The sequence below is a fragment of the Mustela nigripes genome, chromosome 13, assembly GCF_022355385.1.
Source record: "Mustela nigripes isolate SB6536 chromosome 13, MUSNIG.SB6536, whole genome shotgun sequence".
Lineage (NCBI taxonomy): Eukaryota > Metazoa > Chordata > Mammalia > Carnivora > Mustelidae > Mustela > Mustela nigripes.
Window position 1 is genome coordinate 54,134,175 of NC_081569.1, and position 9,648 is coordinate 54,143,822.

Here is a 9,648-nt window from a genome sequence, read left to right on the forward strand (position 1 = left end):
CAGAGACCAGTCTTATAAGACAATCTCATCCCTTAAAATATTTTTAGAACAGTTTTCTTTCTTTCCCACCTGAAACCAAATGTATTTTCATGTGCATTCCACTTATGGTAAGAAAGAACACGTTTTCCCCTTAAGGCCGTATGATAGTTCAATATTTGTTAATTGTATTCTTGCCCAAATTCTACCTTTTTAAACTCTGAACCCTACTTTATATATTTTTAAAATACAAGTTGTTGGGAAAGTAAGAGGCAATGACTATTTTCGTTTGATACAGTCTTTAAGGGATCCATTTAATTTGAAAATTAAGCTTGGCTTCTGTCACGTTGACTTAAGTATGTAAAAATGAGTTATCCTCTGTGGTATAGTCTAGATAGTCCTTTTTGTTTAATTTTTTAAAAAAATTTTAAAGAACTTAAAATTTATCCTCTTAGCCATTTAAAATTGTGCAGTTCAGTCTTAGGTACATTCACATTAGTGTGCAACCAATCTCCCAATTGTATTTTTTGATGCAATTTTTGAAAAAAGTCACTTCAAAAGCCAGGAGAGGCTGCATCCCGCACTTGGAAAAAGACTGGTCTGTATCCTCTGAGGCAGGGAACCAGTGGGCCTCTTTTGCCAGAGGTCACAGAGATGAGCAAAGGGAAGAGGGAGGAGTCAAATCCAGGCCTCTGTTCTGACCACTACCCAAAATGCTTTCCAGTCTCCTCGGACTGCTGCTCCTTAGAGTAGAATGCTAGAGCCACTTGCCACCAGATGACCAGGCTGCCTAATAGAAATTCAACTTCCCAGGTTCCACCTTGGAACACAGAATCTGCATTTAAAGTAAGTCACCACCCCTCTTCCCCAGGTGATTCACGGAGGAAGAAACTTGGCAGCCCTGCCTGACTGTTTCTGCTCCTGCCCACGGAGCTCTGCTGAATGCTGCCCAAGCTGCCAGTCCTGGCCAGGGGCCAGGTTGGCTGACCTTGAGCATCCTGGTGGGATGGCAAAGCCGGGGTATGTCCCCATGGCTCTTGAGGGCCCTTGAGGCCCTTCTGGGCAGGGACAGGCCATGAGGGAGACGTGCAGGGCAAGCTGAAGGAACAGAAGGTGGGACAGTTCCCGCTGCCCTTGCCTCGAGGGAAGCCTGTTTCGTCCACCATCTGCTGGGATCTGGAAGGGAGCGGCCAGCCTCCTCCCGGCACTGGGGGGATTAGCAGTCACTTATCTCAGCTGTTCCTCCATTGGAGGTGTCACAGTATTTACAGAGAAGCCAGAAACAGCCTGAGCCACACTTAATTCCTCCCCATGAGCCCTCTCCATCTCCTCTGTGGCCTCTCCTACATTCCTCGGTCTGGGAGGGCGGGAGAGGCTCTTTCTAGACCAGATCAGGGGTGGGGGAGCCGGCCTTCTGAAACATTTCTATTTTCTTTCCCCGGCACATTTGCTCACTCCCACTGCCCTCTGGCTGGAGCTGGGTTTCAGTTTTCATTAAAAGAAGAAAGTGACGTGACTATGAGGGATGCAGGTGGGGGGGGAGGGGTGTGCCCACACATCCTGGTGCTCAGAATTCAATACCAACACACGCCTTTCTCTGCCACATGCTCCCCCCCCCCCCCACCCTGTTTGACATGCAACTGCCCCAGAGATTAGCTCTGGGGGCCGGTATTTCAATTCCAAATGGATTCAGCTCCTGGAGGATTCTGGCCATGACTGCCTTCTGATATGACAGGACCCACAGTGTTGAACCATTTAATGAGATTTTGAAAAGGAGGACAAAGAAAGGGGGCAGGGGAAACAGGAGGCAGAAGGAGTTTTTCTGGATCCCATGGACCTAACCATCTATAAGCCACACTTCTACTCTCTTCTATCCCTGACTTAACTCCAGGAACTCGTGAAAGGATTTCTAAGAGGCTTTTTTAATTCCTTAAAAGGACTTTGCCCTCCAAGAATGAAATGCTGATGTTCACAGGTTTCTGCTTGGTAGGTGTTTGTCTTAGCTCAGAGTTGGCTTGCTCCCCATGCTGACAATAACTCTACTTAATGGGGTTTCAGTTTTTCAGGTGTCTCCTGGGGCAAGCCTGCCTTGACTGGAGAGCCCGGATATGGAGTTGCCCAACCTGAGCCTGAGCGCCATTCGTGCTCATACAAGTGCCAGAGAGACTGTGTGGGTGAGATCTGCAAGCTCAGAGACACCAGGTCTTTCATGCCCCTGCATACTGTGGAGTCCATCTCCACCCGAGGAAAGGTCGGGCACACACACGACACCCATGATAACAGTAGTCAGAGTACCAATCACTAACATTTATTGAGCACATAGTAGGGGCCATGTGCAAACTTGAGACTCTATGGGGGGCATGGTCCAGATGGAACTTTCTAGAAGATGCAAGAAGGACTGACTGGCAGCTGCAGCAGATGTGAAACTGCTCTTTGATGTGATGTCACCAGCCTATACCGAGGGGCTGTGTGAGAAGTATACCACCTCTGTCGCAAATGACAATACTACAGCCTCTATTGCAAACCTGTGGTCACCAGGGTTCATCAGAGGACCTGGTCTCCTTTATGAACCTCTAAGAAAAATTTCCTTGCTGGCTCTGATCCCAAGAACAGCAGCAGTTCTGTTAAGTACCTGGCTTGTTGTGATCTTATAGATCCTGAATCTAGTGACTCACCAGGTTTTTCTTCCGGCAGGGGCTGAGAAAAATCTTAGAAAACCACACATGTGGCCCATTTGTTAACATCATTACAAATCATTATGATCCATTTTATGTACCCAGTTTGACTTTTCACTTTTTCTTTGTCTTACATTTTTCACTTTTGTCTGTCTTTCTAAGCTGCCGTAAATCCTTTGTGGGACAAAGCAAAGGATGGATGGGGCGCCTGGGTGGCTCAGTGGGTTAAAGCCTCAGCCTTCAGCTCTGATCATGATCTCAGGGTCCTGGGATCAAGACTCCCATTGGGCTCTCTGCTGCTCAGGAGGGAGCCTGCTTCCTGCCTGCCTCTCCGCCTACTTGTGATCTCTCTCTCTCTCTCTGTCAAATAAATAAATAAAATATATATTTAAAAAAAAAAAAAGAATGGACAAACCAGCAGGTAAGATTCAACTCTGGGGACAGTGGGGAGAATATTTGAAATTGGAATTAGACTGATCATTAATTACAGGTGACCAGGAGCCCCAGATGACTTGGGGATGTCTGTAGGTTTGTTTCATCCCAGTGAAAAGTATAGTACTATTTTAATTTGCCCCTTAACATCATGGTAGGTATAGCTGTAATATTTTCCCCACCACAAAAATAAGATGTGCTTACTGTGATAAACTAGAAAACACAGACCAGAAAAGTACAAAGGAAATGACATGTCTGGTTGAGTTTTTTAAGGCCTATATTTTAACTTCCCTAAAATAAAACTAAATGTGATATAAAATTCATGAGGCCTTGGCTTCCATATCGACTTAACAGCCGCTGGACTGAGGAAAGCTAGCCTCCTGTTCTGGTAGTTTGCAAGAATGTCCACTTGTTCTTCCGAGAGAGATGCAATGCAAGGAATTTACATTTAAAACATTTCTTGGTTTTACTCTTGTAATCTAAATTATCCCTGGCCAACAGCTGGAACCAAAGAATGCCAATTTGGGAACAGGGTCTGCCCTTGAACTGCACCATCCGTATCTCACTTATATATTTTAGAGAGCAGGTGGTATTTTCCAACTCAGCTGTTGAACTCTTTCAAAATTGCCATCTAAAAACAGAGATCCTTTTACTAACATAAAACTAAGCCAGATAAATACGTTGCTGAACGCTTTGTCTTCATGTGGGGGGTTGGAGAGTTGTTTGTTTTGGGGAACATGTTTACAGCGATTATATGGTCAGTATATCCAAGTTCCTCTTGGTTAAGACTACAGATAACCAATTCTCTCCCCCCCCCCCCACAGCCTCTAATTTAATTTCATAAATTAGAAAAATAATAAAGACAAAGGCTTTGCCTAAAGCCAGTGATCTGTATTAATTCAGGGAAGGAAACAGATCGTGCTTCCAAAATAAAAACAACTGAAAAGCCCTTCCAAGCCTTTGCTTGAGTGTGAATGCCGGCACTCGCATAAATAACTAGGACTCGGTGCTTCTGACATTTCAGAGACGAGCCTTCAATAACTGAGAAGGGAAAAGCGTCAGCTGTTAAACCATGATATAGCTTTGAAAAATGATCAGAAAAATCTCGGGCATGGCCCAAAGGATGTAACAGAGTAAAGTATTACATCACCACAGAAATGCCTGCAAGAACTGGATAGACCTCAGGTGAGAACATTCTTTATGGATGAACAGTTAAATTCTATTTAAGTATGTAGTTTTCCAGGGGGAGAGTCTAGCTGCTGTTTAATATTAGAGCTCCAAATTTCTAAGTGCCACACAAGATTCATGCCGGGTCCATCTCCCCACCAGTGGATACAGCCATCTTCTTTCTGGGTCCTCTGTCCAATGGGAAGAGAGTCCAGAACTCTTCTCCTGAGGTGCAAAAAGGAACACCTGAAACCCTAAACCAAGCTGATCCTTTAGACTGGTGTCATCAGTCATTTGGGATGTCCACCCAAGGATCACATCCTTGTACTGCTGGGTCAAGATGGTGGGCAGGGGTGAGGAGAGGGAGCAGGGAGTTGATGTTGGGAGAGTAACCTACAACCCCTATGCCCTTCCCATGAAACTGGACAGTGTTAAAGCAGAAACACATACAGGTAACTGGCACAAGGGCTGACACTTTGCTTTCACACTGGGCTGTAGAAAACCTAGTGTCAGCTCTCTACCTCAGGGACGTGGGCCCCAAAACAGTAATGGGAAAGTCAAAAGCGATCCCAGGACACAGTAAGCTTTGTTTATGAGAACAGCTCCAGTGTTCTAAAAGTGCCCACACCTTAACTATCAAACCCTAAAATATTGAAACATACATACAACTCTATGTAGTCTGATTTTTCTTTAATCTGGAAGCTGTCCTTTATTCTGACTCCATAGGAAAAGTTAAGTGTTTAGTTTGCCTACTTTCTCACCTGGAACACATTTGTGTGAATCAGAGAGAATCGGTCATGAAGAGGAGGCTTATTGCTTGTTTCCTAGATTGCATAGAGATGTTACATGGATAGGTGGAGGACAATTTTCCAAAGCCTCTGATTCAGTCGCAATCACATAGACAGAGTTTCAGAACCTCAAGGTTGGTGTTGAGCAGCAGCTAAGAACGAACAGTTGCCCTTTGTTTCTTCAGATATTTGTGGGTGGAAAGGCTCCAGATAATATTTTATAATGTCACCACACTGAGACTGTGATACCTCTGAACACACCTTTTCCTCCAAACTGTGGCATGCTACAAAAATGTAGTGCCTGATTGTTAGAGCCCACATCATTTCCAGGAAAAGATCTTTTACTGTCCTTGTCTCTCTGAACAGTGTTTTAAATTCTCAGCATTGACCAAAAAAGCATCCTGTTCTCAGTGACTGACTTTGAACAAAGGGTTTCAGATAATTTCCCTGGGAAATTCAGGCTTGTCTTCACCTATGTGGAAACTTAAATATGCCCTTAGTCTTTCATTTTACGAATCACTTAGAGCAAAATTTTTCAGATGAAGAAATTCATTGTTTTCAATAAGCATTATTTTTAACCAAATAGAATCAAAATAGTGATGTTTATCATGAAAATGTAGCTATGAACAGGAGGAAAGATCCAATTTTTAGCTAAATGGGGTTCCTTGAAATCAAGATGTGGTTTATTTAATCTGTCCATTTAATCAATATTTATTAAATGCCTTCTCTAGGTAAGGCATTGTACCACGTGGAGCAAAGAATACTACGAATGAGACAATGTCTGCACACCGAGAAAATATGTACACTATGTTAATGGTACCTAAACTGCATCATCCACCACAAAGATCTGTGTTAAGCAGCATGCAACAGCATACAAAGCTATTTCACCAACGGGGATGGGGATGTTGGAAGGAGGGAGGGAGTCCTTGTCATAGTGCTTGGGCAAGGCTTCACAGTCAATGGATTTTACGCTGAGCCTCTATGGACTAATGGATTCAACGGTTCCCTCCCACCCAACCCACACCAATGTGGCATAATTTTGCAAATGAGTTTCAGAAGGGGACAGGACTACTGAAGGCCAGGATTCGAAGACTTAAAAAACAGCAACAAATCTGGAGCTTTAGTATAAAACTGGCAAGCTTTAGTATATTGTGCTATATTTGTGAAATTAGTTTCTTTACCAATCATTGTTCAAAAAATGCAGAACGTAGATAAAAATACGTTGTTCCCTCTTGGAATGATTACAGGGTGTTCAACAGGCACCCACTGAATGCCCACTACACAGCCCATGCTGTACTTCTGAGAAGGTTCCATGTGGAATCAGAAATAAGCACACTACTGAAGGCACCACTGAAATAGCCTTTGCAAGTGAAAAGTCTGTGTGGGCGTGCATGTGTTTTAAAGGGCAGCTGCGTCTACTCTTCCTGAATTGAAAACTGGAGCAGACTTGAGAGAGAGATCTTCTCCATTTACCCCATGTCATTTCCCATGATGGAGCGTAAAAATCTCCTGGGACTGAGAAGTTTCAAGTTTGCTTGCACGTAGAAAACTTTGACTACTGAAGCCTGTTTCTAAAAATCTAACCAAACACACCAAAACTTAACAGAGTGCAGGGTGTTGAAAGGCAAGAGAGCAAGGGACCCGTTACAGTTCCCGTTTTATATTTATGCATTGTTTAATATTTTTCCAGAAGCATGTGTCAATTTTTGTAAATATCAGGAAAGAGAGAAACAATCTAATTTAACATCCTCTTGCTTGAAGTCTGGCACATTTTTGTCTTGCTTACCCAATGGGGGTTTCTAGAGAATAATCTCCACATTCTTGAAGAAAGATATTGCATCTCTAAGAGATGTTTGGGATATTTTTTCATCGATGGTGCTATTTTTATTTTTTTTTAAGATTTTATTTATTTATTTGAGAGAGAGAAAGAGCATGAACATGGGGAGAGGCAGAGGGAGAGGGAGAGAGACAAGCAGACTCCCCAGTGAGTCTGGAGGATGACACAACGGCTCAGCATACAGAGCTGTTCAATACAGGGCTGCACAGACGGCTTGATCCCAGGACCCCGAGATCATGACCTGAGCCAAATACCAGATGCTTAACTAACTGACCCACCCAGGTGCCCCCAGTGGTGCTGTTTTAAAAACTGTCCTCCTGTTTGGTTCATCATCTGACTCTACTTCAAGATGTCTATGTGCAATAAAATCTCTTTTAGCCAGATTGGTTAGGTACTGGGTTTCTGACACAGTGGAAAACAACCATTGTTTAGAGAATGAAACTCGCCTGAGTACACCCACACAAAACTACAGAGAAGATAATGTCATTTCCCTTCGTGCTTCAGAAGTTATTTACAGAATAGTCTCATTTTGAACACAAATTCTTGTCACACATACACACATATGCACATCTCCATATCAGACATAGAATATTGACAGATATAGAATACGGAGCTAAACTAAAATTATAACTTTTTGAAAATGATAACATCTTGAAAAGTTGCTTACATGAGTTAACTGTTGGCATCGGCATACCCGTTAGCTATTTATTTCTCTTAAAAATCAAGCACAGAGCAGACCTCTGGTTCTAGCCAAGATGGTGCATTCCAGGTGCTCCCTGTTATGACTGTGGACAAAATATATCAAACAAACATAGGAGAACTCAAAGGAGGAAAGAAGAAGGTGGATTGCTTGGGGACTTTGGGACTTGAGAAACAACATGGTGGTGAGTCTAGTTTCCTTATTGGCTCCCGTATATCCCAGGCTGGGTGCTAGAGTGGCCTCCAGCCTGGGCCGCCAATCGGCATGGATAAAGTAAGCTACAAGAAAAAATATGTTCCTTCCAGTCAGAGAGCCAACAAAGGAGTGGCCTCACCATGGAAACCATTTTTGGCCACCTGCCCTACTCTGTCCAAAGATTAATGCACTAATAGCAAAACTGCCCCCTCCCCCAGTTTCAATGGCACAGAACAGGGAGCTGATTTCTTCCCCACCCACCACCCTTGCAGGATCAGGGGATGGTGCTCCAGGTCTGCCCAGTCATGCTAGTGGGACTGACGGACTGATCTTCCATTTTCTGCCGGTTGGAAGCAGGCAGTGCTCCTAACCTCCTATCAGGGTGGCAATGAGGGCTCCTTATGGTGGAATGCTCCTGTATTTTGGCAGCCGTATGAATCTGTGTGTGTGTGTGTGATAAAATGGCCTTGATCTAAATAGACACACAGACAGATATGGAAACTGGAGGTGTGTCAGTATGGCTGATGGGATGGATCAATGTCAGTGTGCTAGTTGTGATATTGTACAAAAATTATACAAGTTGTTATCAACAGGGGAACATTGGATGAAGGTCTATGGGATCTCTGGATTATTTTGTACAATTGAATGTGTACAATTATCTCAAACTGTGAAAGTATTAAAAGCCAAGTATAAGTGGTGCAAAGAATTCAGTTTTTTTAGTTTTCCAGTCAGTTTGACTCTGGGTAAATTAGTTCTTATATCCAGGTGATCATAGGTGACAAAATTTACATAGTTGTACTAAATATATCACATGCCCTATATTTATAGCAGGAGCACTGGCTGGCCCAGTATAGATCTGGCATGCGGAGTTAGGCGCCGTTGTGCTGAAGAGGTTCCAAGGTCCATGGGCATGTCTGATGACTCAGGTGCCGATGACAGTAGGCAAACCACAGGGTGATGAAAGAGCCCAGAAGGAGAACTGATACCTACTTAAGGAGGAATCTGGCCCAGTGAGTGGACTCAGCAACAGGACCTGCAGATTGGAGAGGAGGGATGCTTCTGATTAGTAGTATGGTAACCCTTGACAATGTCCCAAACTGAACTACTCCAGGAGCAGGTGAACACTTTGAACCAAAAGGCATATTTTGCAAACAAAGAGAGCTGCCCCACACCACTTGGAACATGAAGGCCTCAGCTAGGAGAACATAGTAATCGAACAGAATGTAGAGGACGGGAAGTTAGTTACCTGCTCTGGTGCAGATCCACAGCTGAGCAGTGACTGATGCTTCCTTAGCCTGAGACACAGCTCCGGAAGGCAGCCATGAGGGCTGGCTGTTGGCGGCCAGGAGCAACATGGCCGTGCAAATGAGGGGCCAAGTGGATGGGGCACGGTGGAGGCCAGAATAACATAGTCCATACTTGACCTTGAGTGTCTGTGAGATGCCCCCCCCCCCAGGGGCCCCTGGAAATGCAAAAGAGGCAGAACCTCAAAAAGGCAGGAGAGTGTGAATGCAGGGAACAGTGACACCCAGTTTTACAGATAGAGGTTATCAAGCAAACACAAATGTAGGCCAGTTGTTCTCAACCTTGGACACACATGGGGCTGGGGTGGGGGAGACACAGAGTTGGAGTACGGGGCCTGTCAAAAAACAGTGGCCCTGGTAAAGAGTCCAGTTCTTCGGCTGAGACCCACAACAAGCTCCTCCTTAGTGGGTAAGACAGATGGATAGTAATCAGATTCTTAGTCAGCTCGGTTCCAGGATAGTGTAAAGCGATTGGCCTTACCCTGTCTGTTGAAATCAAAAGGAAATACCCTCTGGGGGAATCTAACTTCCTATAGAGCTTTACGTTATCTCTGCAGTTTTTCATACACCGTGT